At 46.5% G+C, this 13,283-nt stretch overlaps 1 pseudogene; it reads right to left on the reverse strand.

The window, feature by feature from the left end:
• Positions 1-236: 236 nt before the first annotated feature.
• On the reverse strand, positions 237-1,956 carry LOC103267000 (annotated as a pseudogene).
• Positions 1,957-13,283: the final 11,327 nt, after the last annotated feature.

Raw genomic sequence — 13,283 nt, forward strand, 5'->3', positions numbered from 1 at the left:
CTCCTCGATGAAAACATTCCAGTCTTTTTTATTTCAATAGTAAAAATATATGTTTGTATTTCTTTTTAAAAAGATATTTAACAATGCTTCAGAAGACTGAACTTAACCCTGTTTCCACCGCCTGCCAGTTGTCCACCTAGCATAGATACATTAAGGCAAAGGATCCCAAAGAGGCGTGTCCACCTCGGCTCTGGGCTGGATGGAGATCAAGCCGAACACACGCCGCTCCTTGCAGGTCAACAGGAAGGCTTTTCTCTCATGTTCATCGAGCCATCCTGCAGCCCAAAGTAGACTCTCTCGGCCATGTTGATGAACAGGCCTGTGTCCACCACACCTGGGATCATTTTGATAGCTGTGTTCACTTCACTCCATTTGTGTACCCGGTCAAACATCCAGTCCAAGATGAAATTCCCATTATCTGTCACCATGGGACCCGCCTTGCTGATGGCCATTCGGAGTTCCACCACACCCCCAAACTTCTGACTCACAGCTCGGCTCACTGGGACATAGGCCTTTGGGAAGACCTCGATGGGGATTCCCTTGTGCCACCGATCCCACAGACTGACCACCTGCCCAGTCTGTGGGTGTTACTGATGTTGGGGACAGAGATGCAGAGTAAGAAGACTGCATATATTCCCTCGAGTTATTCTTTGAGTCTTTCCTGAAATCAGCAATCACGACGAAGCGACTGGCATTGCCAGCCACCTTCTTCTCCTAGGTCAGGCAGCCTCCTCCGCCCTTGATGAGATTGAGGTCGGCATCTACTTCATCAGCACCGTCGATGGCGAGGTCAATCTCTGGGTGTCGATCCAGGTCACTGAGGGTTAAGCCATGCTGCAGGATGAGCTGGCGGGCCTGGAAGGAAGTAGGAATGCAGACGAGGTTCAGATTCTCCTGCTTCACTCTTTCAGCTATTCGCTGCACAGCATGGACAATCGTCGAACCACTTCCGATCCCCAGCACTTGGTTGTTCTGCACGTGGTTCTCCACGGCAGCGCAGCCCGCCAGCTTCTTGGCCTTCTCGACCTTGGATATAGTGGTCGCAGCCCGGCGGCGGCGGCCGGGCTCCCCGCAGCTGGTGCTCGCGCCGCCGGCTCAGCCGCCTCCGCCAGATTGGGCGCGCGTCGGCAGCTGCATGTGGGAGCCAGGGAGGTCCCAGTGGTGTCGGCCCCCGCCGGAGGCCGCGTCCCCGGCCCGCCTGGGCAGCAGGGCCGGGATCCGCCCATAGAGGGCGCTCGCATTCCAGTCTTTTTGTCAAGCATCCTCGTCCATGACAACACCCACAGAGCTGGGCAGGTGGTCTTCAACCTGCACTTCCTGGACTGACTTCTCTGGCAGCAGAGAGCAGCCTGGGACTGGGTCAGAGAGCGCTGGTGAGACTGTGGCAAAGAACTCCTCGAGGGAATAGACGCAGTCTTCTTGCTCTGCATCTCTATCCCCATCGTCAGTATCACCCACAGAGCTGGGCATGTGGGCTTCATCCTGATTTTCCTGGACTGACATCACTGGCAGCATCGAGCAGCCTGGGGCTGGTCCCAAGAACGCTGTTGAGACTGGAGGAAAGCACTCCTCGATGAAAGCATCCCAGTCTGTTTGCCAAGCATCCTCGTCCATAACATCACCCTCAGAGCTGGGCAGGTGGTCTTCAACCTGCACTTCCTGGACTTTCTTCTCTGACAGTAGAGAGCGGCCTGGGGCTGGGTCAGAGAGCGCTGGTGAGACTGTGGAAAAGAACTCCTCAAGGGAATAGATGCAGTCTTCTTGCTCTGCATGTCTGTCCCCATCGTCAGTAACACCCACAGAGCTGGGCAGTTGGTCTCCATCCTGCACATCGTGGACTGACCTCTCTGGCAGCATTGAGCAGCCTGGGCCTGGTCCCAAGAGTGCTGTTGAGACTGGAGGAAAGCACTCCTCGATGAAAGCATCCCAGTGTGTTTGCCAAGCATCCTCGTCCATAACATCACCCTCAGAGCTGGGCAGGTGGTCTTTAACATGCACTTCCTGGACTTTCTTCTCTGACAGTAGAGAGCAGCCTGGGGCTGGGTCAGAGAGCGCTGGTGAGACTGTGGAAAAGAACTCCTCAGGGGAATAGATGCAATCTTCTTGCTCTGCATCTCTGTCCCCAACATCAGTAACACCCAAAGAGCTGGGCAGGTGGTCTCAATCCCGCACATCGTGGACTGGCCTCTCTGGCAGTATTGAGCAGCCTGGGGCTGGTCCCGAGAGTGCTGTTGAGACTGGAGGAAAGCACTCCTTGATGAAAGCATCCCAGTCTGTTTGCCAAGCATCCTCGTCCATAACATCACCCTCAGAGCTGGGCAGGTGGTCTTCAACCTGCACTTCCTGGCCTTTCTTCTCTGGCAGCAGAGAGCAGGCTGGGGCTGGGTCAGAGAGCGCTGGTCAGACTGTGGCAAAGAACTCCTCGAGGGAATAGATGCAGTTTTCTTGCTCTGCATCTCTGTCCCCATCGTCAGTATCACCCACAGAGCTGGCCATGTGGTCTTCATCCTGATTTTCCTGGACTGACATCACTGGCAGCATTGAGTAGCCTGGGGCTGGTCCCAAGAGCGCTGGTGAGACTGGAGGAAAACACTCCTCGATGAAAGCACCCCAGTCTTTTTGCCAAGCATCCTCGTCCATGACATCACCCTCAGAGCTGGGCAGGTGGTATTCAGCCTGCACTTCCTGGGCTGACTTCTCTGGCAGTAGAGAGCAGCCTGGGGCTGAGTCAGAGAGTGCTGGTGAAACTACAGCAGGCTTCACAAGAGGTGGGACACCTCCAGCAGGGCTGTGTGAGCTGGGGCCAATCTGGTCTTCTGAGAGGGAGCTTGTCGTAGATATCAGAGCCTTCTCACTCCCATCGGTGTTTGAGTGCTGGGTTTGGAGATTTCCCCCCAGAGGCTCAGAACTGCACCCCAAGGAAGTGAGGGCGCCCTGAGTCTCCAGGGGCCTACCGATTGGTGATACTTCTCCATGACCTTTGTTCGTCAACTGAGTCTCCCTTGGGAGAAGAAATCGTACCCGTTTCTTAACCCTGATGAACTGCTCAGGTGGTGAGAGCTGGAGGGAACGCCTGTGGCTGGGAGGTGCGATCCTCACGGAGCTGGGGTGTCCGAACATCCGTGAATTCTGAGCAGACAGCATAGGTTTCTTCTTAGGGACATACTCCCAGCACACAGGCCGAAGTCTCCCCAGAGAAAAGCTCATGTCCTGGGGAAAAGGACAGCGCCTCTTAGGGGCAATGTCCAAGCCAGCTGAGGGCACACGACCATAATGTGGGTTGAACAACCCGAGAAAAGTCTGGGAACAGGAGCAGGGCCACGGGCAGGGACAGAGTCAGGGGCAGAACCATGGATAGGGGTAGGACCATGGACAGGGGCAGCGACAGCCGCATGGGTAAGGGCAGGAGTCGCCAGGCGATCCCCGCTCGGCGAGGGAGTTTCGCGGAAGAGGGGAGCCGGTGGACGACTGCCCGGTGGGGGACGACGGCTGAACCAGGACCAAAGTCGGCCCCGAAAATTGTCCATATCGAGCTAGTTGTGCGCGGTACGAAGCGGAGAGAGGGCTACAACCGCCGAGACAGCTCTCGGCTACCAGCTCCTCTAGCGGCCAAGCACGCACTGAGCAGCCCAGAGCCTGTGACGTCTCAATGGAGATGGCGACTGGGAAAGGGCGCGCCAGGCAGGGCGCGCGAGTCCAGCGGATGGCGTTTCAAGAGCCGTTAAAGACCAACGGGCGAGTGGGAATTCCCAGTCCCTGAGGCTGCTGGTGGCCAGAGTCTGGCCCCAAATGGAACAAGTGGGGACCAAGGGGCCGGATCCGCCAAAGCCCTTCCCGATTGGACGCCAGCTCTGCAGGCTCCACAGGGAGGACTGGCACAGACCTGGGTACCCAGTGGCCATGCGTTGGCTCCCTGTGCCAGGGCCACGGGCGAAGAGCCTGCTCTGTGCCGAGTGAGTGCAGCCTAGACCCCGCCAGACTCTTCCGTGGCTCCTTTTTCTTCTTTTTTTTTTAAGCTGGACTCTTACTCTGTAATCCAGGCTGGAGTGCATGGCACACTCACGGCTGCTCCAGCGTCGATCTGCTGGGCTCCAGCGATCCTTCCGCCTCAGTCTTCCAAGTTGCCAGAACTACAGGCGTGCACTACCACGCCCAGCTCGGCTAATTTTTATTTATTGTAGAAACAAAGTCTCGCCAACTTGCCTGGACTGGTCTCAAACCCGCCAGTTCAGGCAATCCACTCGCCTCGGCCTCCCAAATTGCTAGGATTACAGAGTGAGCCACCATTTGTATACCTAACCCTGAATGGTACCCCGCATCTTCATAATAAAAAAATTGAAAGGTAAAATAAATCAATATATAAAACAAATAAATAAAATGCTCCATCTTCATTCCCCCAACTTTTGGACAAATCCTCCCTTGGCCTGTCCCATGTACTTGAGGGTGGTAACGTCTTGCCCCCTTAGTCCTACCTCCTCATGCTCCCCCAGCACTCTGTGAGAGTCCCACTTCCTCTCCCTGTGCCTGCATTTGCACTTGGTGCCAGTGTGGCTGCTGAGCTGTTTGGAAGGCAGTGTCTTTAGGCTGACAATGGGACGCATACTCACCTCACCCACTCATGAGCCAGAACCACTTCCTGCCGATTAACATATGTTATAAGTGACTTACAAAGGGGTAACTCTCCAGAATGCAGTCATAACATAACTTTCACTGAAACCAACACAAAACTTCCATGGATTCGCTTATTTCATTAGTAAAGATATCAGCTCGGTATCTGCACTAGAGTTGAGAAATCATATGAGTGGAATCATCGGTTAATTATAAAAAGGTGATGCAACATGAAAAATTAACAGCATAATATGTACAAGTATTATTTGTCCAGCTGAGGGTCCATCTTGGAATCCTGCTTTCAAGATGCTTGTGAAGATGGAATCCCACTTTCAAGATGCTGAACACTTAGAGGTACTGTTCATTATACAGTCTTGTGTCAACAAAAGGTAAAGCATATGGGCGTGGGGCTCTGGGCATGGAAACAAGAATGTCTCTATTCACCTTCATTGAGGAAGCCCACCTATACATTTGGACTTCTCATTCTCATACCTTTTAGATTTGTGGTTCAGAGAGCCTGTGTCTTATAAAGAAATTGCTTTCAGCAAGGGACACTAGGAATCCCATTAAATCTTAAATGTGGCTGCTGTCTGTCCACTTTGAGATCTTTGTGTCAAGAGACCACCAGGGAAGGGAAGGAATTCTCTTCCTGGAAGAAGTAATCACCTCTGATCTACAGAAGGGACAGATGCTGTTATGTGATGGGATCACCAGAACATTCTTGGTGTACCCATGTGGCCCTACTAGCAGGGCATCTTTGGTCCTGTGATGATGAAAAACTAATTACCTGTTAATAACCTTGCTTATCAAGCTTAATATAAAATCTAAAACCCTTACATGACTTGTCCCGGTCCCTACCATACCCTCATCTTCTCTCTTTCTTCCTCTCACTCTCTCAGATTCACCCACAATAGCCTCTTCCCTGCTGTTCCTTGAACATACTAAGCTCACACCTGCCTCAGGGGCTTTGCACCTGTCGTTGATTCAGGAAGAAACTTCTTCACCCAGATCTCCTCACTTCCCTCCCTTTCCTCATCAGGACTCAGCTCTCATTTTATCTACTCAGTGAGGTTTACCCACTGAGTGTTTTAAGGACCTACTGCATGCCAGGATCTGGGCAACAAACAAAGCAGTCTGCTCCTCTTGAAATCTCACCCCCTTTTTGCGCAAGAAGACATACATCATTTATAAATAAGCATGTATAAATTTACATTCCACTGCATGAATATTTTGCAGCTTATTTCTTAGTCTTTTTTCTGGTTACCTACTGCTATTCAAAAACATTTTGATCCCTCCAAACTGAGGGATGTGAGGAGCCCATGATTCCAGTGTCACAAATCTTGAGAAGGCACACCAGAAGAGGTTTGTCTCTGCTCTATAATGTTAGACCCTCAGCTGGGGTTAGGCAAACGGTTCAGGGTGACTCCTAGAACTCAGAGCTGCAACAGCCAGGTTTGAAGAAACCATGTTGAAGATGAATCTTCACCCTCAGGTCTGGGAACTTGATGTGGGTGGTGAGAAGGCTGGGCTCTGCTGGAACAGTTGACCTGAGCCCTTCCCATGACCTCTCCAGTATGGTGGTCTTGGAGCAGTCAGATTTCGTGAGAGGGCTTGTTGAGAGATTCTAGGGGTGAGAGGGCTTGTTGAGAGATTCTAGGGGTGCGCAGTGGCTCATAAACCCTATAATGAAGAATGGTCCTCCTCTAGTGACGATGTTCATGCTCTTCAACCGAGTGAGCATCTTTGAGATGGGGATGCACATGGAGCAGTGAGGGAGGAAGGGAACGCTCGCCTAAGAAGCCGAATCAGCCGAGTCAACCCTAGAGATCAATGGGGTGACAGATTTCACAGTCAGAGCCCCCTCAAACTCAATACACATTAGCATTAGATTTCATACACATTAGCTCTTGCTCTTTATGACCCAGCCTTAGATGACACACTTCCCCACATGTATTAGTTTTAAAGTCACCAGTCCACCCATACTTACCACAATGGCCCATAAGTCTCACCTCTCAATGGAGGGAATGGCCATTTTCTGCTATATTTTAAAAACATGACACCATTCTACTTCTGAAGGGTATTGGGGCAACTTCCTATATGGCACTATTAAGATTGAGCCCCTGTGAATATCCAGTGTATGTCTCTTATGTACACATATATGGCTTTCTTTTAAGTATATACCCAGGAAAGAATCGCTGGATCCTAGGGTGCTGTATGTTTAGTAAAGCACAGGCATCCAGAAAGATTTGCAAAGCACTTGAACAAATGTACATTCACACCAGTTGCGTATCTGGTCTATTGTGTCCCACATTTTCCTCAGGTCTTGGTAATGTTTGTGTATGTATTTTAGATCAAATTACATTTATTATAAAAATGACTGTTGTCTCTGTGTCTCTCTCTTATAGCAAGTTTTGAAGCCAGAGATGTAATATTAAGGTGTTGGCAGGACTGTGTTCATTCTCGAGCCTTCCAGGTAGAGTCTTGTCTTGTTTTTCTGCCTTATAGTGGCTGCTGCATTTCTTGCTGTGCCCCTCCCTCACATCACTCCAATCTCATGCTTCGGTGTCTTACCCTTGTCTCTTCCTCTGTGATCAAATCTCCTTCTGTGTCTCCCTTATAAGAACACTTGGGATTCCATTGGAGGCCACCCAGGTACTCCAAAATAATCTCCTCATCTCAAGACTCATCTGCAAAATCCCTTTTGCCTTAAAAGGCAATATATCTACAGGTTCCAGAAATCACAACAAGGATGTCTTTGGAAGTCATCATTCAGCCTGTCACACTGCCTCTCTCTTGTTTACCAAGATGTGGAGTTTCTGCCCTATAGAAGGCCCCTGTTGTGACAGCCCGTCTTGACACCATCTCAAGGCTCTACTTCCTCCAAAGGCCTCGGAGACTGCTCCCACCCCTCTCTATTCAGTCTCTTCCTTAGCAGGAGGGGCTTCACTGGCATGTGTCGGTGCCACCTAGGAGAGTCAGGGCCTCACAGCCAGTGTGTGTCCAATAGAAATTCAACCAAACCCCAATGTATTTTAATAGCCCCACTAAAAATGTGAAAGAAACAGGAAATTAGCATCAATAATAGATTTTATAGAATTCAATGTATCCAGGACATTTTCAATTAAACATGTAATTTAAAATGTAATGAATTATTTTATATTATTTTATTTACAACAGGGCTTTGAAATCTTGTGTGTACTTCACTCTTGCATCATCTCGGAATTCAGAGCAGCCACATTTCAAGTGCTGCAGGGCAACAAAGGTGAGTGACTACTGTAGTGGACAGCACAGCTCTAGAAGTTTGAGAGAAAGAGAGAGTTTGGAGGCTGAGGTGGGGATTCTCAGATGCGTCCAGGGGAGAGTCCTTGAGGAGGGGTTGGCAGGCGATGAGAGCAGGAGCTGGCCCTGCAGACCTGAGTCTGTTTGGTTAGCAGTGCCAGGTGCTGTGGCTTGGGGAGGGCAGGAGGTGCACAGAAACAGACCTGGGTTTGAGTCCCACCCTTGCTGGTTGATCTTGAGGAGGCCTCATAATTTGGGGAAACTCATTTTATTGATTTCTGGGATGCCACCACCAGGAGGTTGAATGCACTAGGACATTTGAAAGCCCATGCCTAACCTGGGTGATGAGCATGCCTGGAAGGAACAAGCTTCTGTGATGACTATCTTTATTGCTTTCCTTATGTTCTTTCCTCAGTATACCCAACATTTCAACAACACTTAGCATATAAAAAGTGTTCAGTGAATATTTGTGGAAGGAATTAACAGCATAGCTCTAGGACAGAGAGCACCAGAACTTGGCCTCCAGCCTCAGAGACAACTTACCTTCTGGCTATCAGTTTTTGAGCCTGATTTCCATACCAGCACTGTGCCAACCAAATTCCAATGAGTTATCTTTGAACTTTCCTTCAACTCTGAATGAGAGGAATTATAATCATTCCTATTTTCCCATGAAGAAATGGAAGCTCAGAGAAGTGGTCACTTGGTGAAGAAATAGAGATCATAGAGGCTTGGCCACAAAGTCTCTGACCTATAACTCACAGGAACACAATTACTCATTCTTCTGAGATTTTCCTCATGGAGAATCAGACAACCAGTACCCTGACCTTAGAGCCAAGAAGACCAACACAGAAACCTTGGTCAGGACCCTAATTAACACAAAGCATCTGATGCAGTCTTGGTAGAGGTGTCTGTTTTGCTCAGATTAAGGTGGTGGCTGATTTCAGAAACCAGTAAGCCCGAGTGCCTGGAATGGAGGGTCAGCAGAAGCCCACCCCACCCAGACACATAGCTTGTGCTGAGATTGACAGACCACCTCACCGACTCTCTGGTCCTGCTCCCATAGGGCCAAAAAGAGACACCTTGCATTAACGTGCCCCTCTGTGTGCACACGTGAGATGGACCTCAACTCACCTCTCACATGCACAATCAAGCTGCAACAGAAACACACATGACAACTTCCTCCAAATTCATTCTGTCTGAGTTCCAGTCTCCAGTCGTAGGCCAACATGCTGAGTCAGGTCTTTGATGCAACCATCTCACTCCAGCCCTGCTCATCTGTGTCAACAGCTGCTTTCTGGGCCTCCTGAACTTCCTCCTACCAGGCCCTCCTGTCCTCCCATCACCCCTGCCTTGGTCTAGCCCCATCCAGGACTGCCAGGGGCATGCTGAACAGCACATTTTCATCAAGATAGTCTTCACATGCCATAATATTTGCACTTTCAAAAAATATAACTCAAGTACACAGGAATTGTACAAGCAGCACCACTCTCGAATTCCAGAACATTTTCTTCATCTCAAAAAGAAACTTTATACCAATCCAGCAGTCACTCCTGACTTCACCCTCCCCATTCCTGAACCTTCACCCATCTACTTTATCTATGGATTTTCCTATTTGGAGCGTTTCATATAAACGAAATCTTTTAATATGTTGCCTTTTCTATATGCCTTCTTTCACAGAGTAAAATGTTATTGCAGTTCATTTCTAAGGTAGCCCTCTTCAGTACTTCATTATTTATGCTTAAGAATATTCCATTTATTATATACAAGTATGACATATTGTTTATCCAGTCAATACTTTGTAGATATTGGACTATTTCCATTATATGACTATTATGAATAACAAATTCTGCTAGGAACATTTGTGTATGTTTTTGTGTGCATGTATGTTTTCAGTTCTCATGGGTATAGTCCTGGGACTGGAATAGCTAGGATCAACGGAGGAACTTTTTAGGGAACCGCCACACTGTTTTACAAAATGTTAAATTCACAGTAGCAATGCACAAGTGTTATAATTTCCTTAAATCCTCATCATTACCTATTTTCCACATTTTGGATCATAACCATTCTATCTCATTGCAGGTTTAATTTTCATTTTCCTAATGACTAATAATGTTTTGAGGGATAATTTTAAGTCAACTTGACTGAGCTAAAAGATGCCAGATAGTTAGTAAAACACTGTTTCTGAGTATGTCTGTGAGGGTGTATCTGGTGAAATAAGCTTTTGAATCTGTAGACTGAGTAAAGAAGATCTCTCCAAATGTGGATAGAAATCAACCAATCTATTAAGGATGGAAAAAGATGAAAAAGAGGATAAAGGGAAAAATTACTTCTGTTTGAGCTGAGACATCCGTCTTCTTCTTACTTCAGACATTGGACATTGGCACTTCTGTTCTCAGATTTTCACTCTTGAACTGAATTATACTAGTGGCTTTCCTCTCTAGGTTTCAAATGACAGATCATGGGACTTAGCCTCCATAATTGCTTGAGATCATATGTTTATATCATATATATATATCTCATTTATACATATATAATTATATACCATATATATATATATGTATAAATGAGATATATATAATTATATATATATATCCCATTCATTCCGTTTCTGCAGAAAACTTTTACTAATACAAATGTTGGGTATCTTTTCATGTGCTTATTGTTATTGACTTGTATTTCTTCTTGGCAAAAGAACAGCTTAAGTCATTTGCCCATTTTATAATTGGATTATTTATCATTTTGTTCAATTGTAATATTTCTTTATACACCGTGGATATTAAACCCTTATCATCAGAAATATTTTTACAAGTGTTTTTTCCCATTCTATAGGTTGTATTTTCCTTTTTGATAGTGTCTTTTAACACACACAAGTATTAAATTTTTATGAATTTCAATTTATCTATTTTTTGCTGTTTGCTTCTACCCAACCACAGCTCTCAATACATCTAATTCTACCTCCGCATGGTAACCAGAGGGACCGTTCTATATGTAAGTATTGTTCCCCTTTCCCCAGCTGCTCTAAACACTGTCATGTGCGTGATTTAAAACAGTACTTCTCTCACTTATTCTGTAGAGGAAGCACCTGAAAATCTTTCTAAATGCAGATTCTGATTTGGTAGATATCTCTTCCAGGAGATATGGTTGCAGCTTTTGTTTCCTAAAGATGACCTCAGCAATATCCCCGTGTCTGCATCATGCTCCAGAAGTTTCAGTGTCTCAAAAAGGAGGAGGCCATTTCCTCTTCTCTTGAGCCTGGGCAAGACTTTGCAATTGCTTCAACAAATGGAATGTGGTGAGAGTGACCCTGCATGGCTTGTGAGGCTATGTCACACAGGCAATATGATATGATTTTTGCCTGGTTCTCTTTTAGGACACTTGTTTTTGGACATCCTCCATGCTGTGTAGGAACTAACTCTAGCCCATATGAAGAAACTACATGGAGAGGAACAGGGAACCCCAGCCCACAGCCAGAATCTACTGTGAGACAGGTGAGCATTTGCACCTTCAGATGATTCTAGCGGAAGCCTCAGACATTGTGGAGCAGAAATGACCTATCCCTGCAGATTGCAGGTTTGAGAGTAAAATATATTCTGCCACTGTTTAAAAATAACTGCATTTGAGAGTGATTTGTTATATAAGCAATCGAGAGCTTTAACAATGCTAATAACACTAGTCCATGGACTTTATTGAGTAGCCAGATCACTAGACCATCCCATGGCCATTGAATACACCATTTTTCTACTCATTATATCCTGATCATTCTCTTTTTTCTTTTCCTTCTTTTTTTCTATTCAATTTCTCCCCTCCCTCCCTCCCTCCCTCCCTACTTTTTTTCTTTCTTTCATCTTTCAGATGGGATCTTGCTCTGGTATGCATTTGTGTGATCATAGGTCAATGAAGCCTTGCACTACTGGACTCAAGGGATCCTCTTGCCTCAGTATCCCAAGTAACTAGGACTACAGGCATGCACCATCATACCTGGCTAAATTTCTTTTTACTAGGAGCTTGAAGTGATCCTTTCATCTTGGCCTCCCAATGTGCTGGGATTATAGGCTTGAGCCACAGCACCCGGCCACACTCTCTCTCTGTACTTGGTTCATTTATTCTCATCCCTTCAGTTCTGCTCTAAGATCACTTTCCTAATATATCATGCTGGGCCTGTGGTCTCACCTAAACCTTCTGTGACTCCCCCACCCCAAGCTTTCACTCTCTGCCTATGATGCCTTCATTTTGGCCCCGACTACCTTGACTATCCTTGTGTGGGAGTGAGTCTCCCCCCCTTGTACTGAGGCCCCCAAGAGGGCAGCCTGGTACTGATTTGGTCACTGTGGGATGGAGCTCTGTAAACGTGGTGTTGAGGACAGAACTAGTGGATGAAGTATCTGAAAAGCCCTCTAGATACATAACTTCTAAAGAAAATATAAGGGAAAATCTTAAGATATTCGATGTGGTTTGGATATGATACTGAAAACAAAGGCAACAAATAAAAAATAGACAGCAGGAATATACCCACTTGAAAAAAATGTGTGTGCACAGAAGCAATGGACAGGATAAAAAGGCAACCTGGGAAATGAGAAAAACTATTTGTAAATCATATTTCTTAAAAGAAGTTAATATCCAGAATAGATAAAGAGTCCCTATAATTTAAGAATGAAGCAAACAAATACCCCCCGTTTTTTTCTTCAAGTGATATTGTCTCACTCTGTCCACTCTGTCACCCAGTCTGGAGTGATGTGGCATAATCATAGCTAACTGTAACCTCAGACTCCTGGGTTCATGTGATTATTCTGCCTTAGCCTCCCAAAGCACGGGTATTAAGGGGCAAACCACCACACTGGCCTACCAATATCCAATTTAAATAATGCTAAAAGGCTTGAGTACACATTTATCCATACAGTATAAAAGTTTGTCCAAGAAGAATATGAAAATATGTTCAACATCACTTATCATTAGAGAAATGCAAATTACAATGATCTCACACTCATTTGAATGGCCATTTCCAAAAAACCAGAAAGTGACAAGAGTTGGCCCAGCCCGGTTGTTCTGCATTTCTTTGTAAGTAAAATGGTGCAGTCATTGTGCAAAACAGTACAACATTTTCTTTAAAAATGGAAAAATAGCCTACAGTAGAACCCATCAATCTCCCTTTTAGAGAGCTGTTGTATAACACATGTATATATATTTACATATATAGAGATGGATATAGATATAATACTGAATTGTGGTAAATTTTTTGTTATGTGGAATTTACTACAAGAAAAACACAACATTTTAAAGACATTCTGGTGTTTTAAAACCTGAAGGAAGCTGGGCTCAGTGGCTCAGCCTGTAATCCCATGCCTTTGGGAGACTGAGGTGAGTGGATTGCCTGAGCCCGCGGGTTCGAGACCCACCTG

Source organism: Carlito syrichta, unplaced genomic scaffold, assembly GCF_000164805.1.
Source record: "Carlito syrichta isolate Samal-C Ts95f unplaced genomic scaffold, Tarsius_syrichta-2.0.1 Scaffold307756, whole genome shotgun sequence".
In the NCBI taxonomy this organism is placed as follows: domain Eukaryota; kingdom Metazoa; phylum Chordata; class Mammalia; order Primates; family Tarsiidae; genus Carlito; species Carlito syrichta.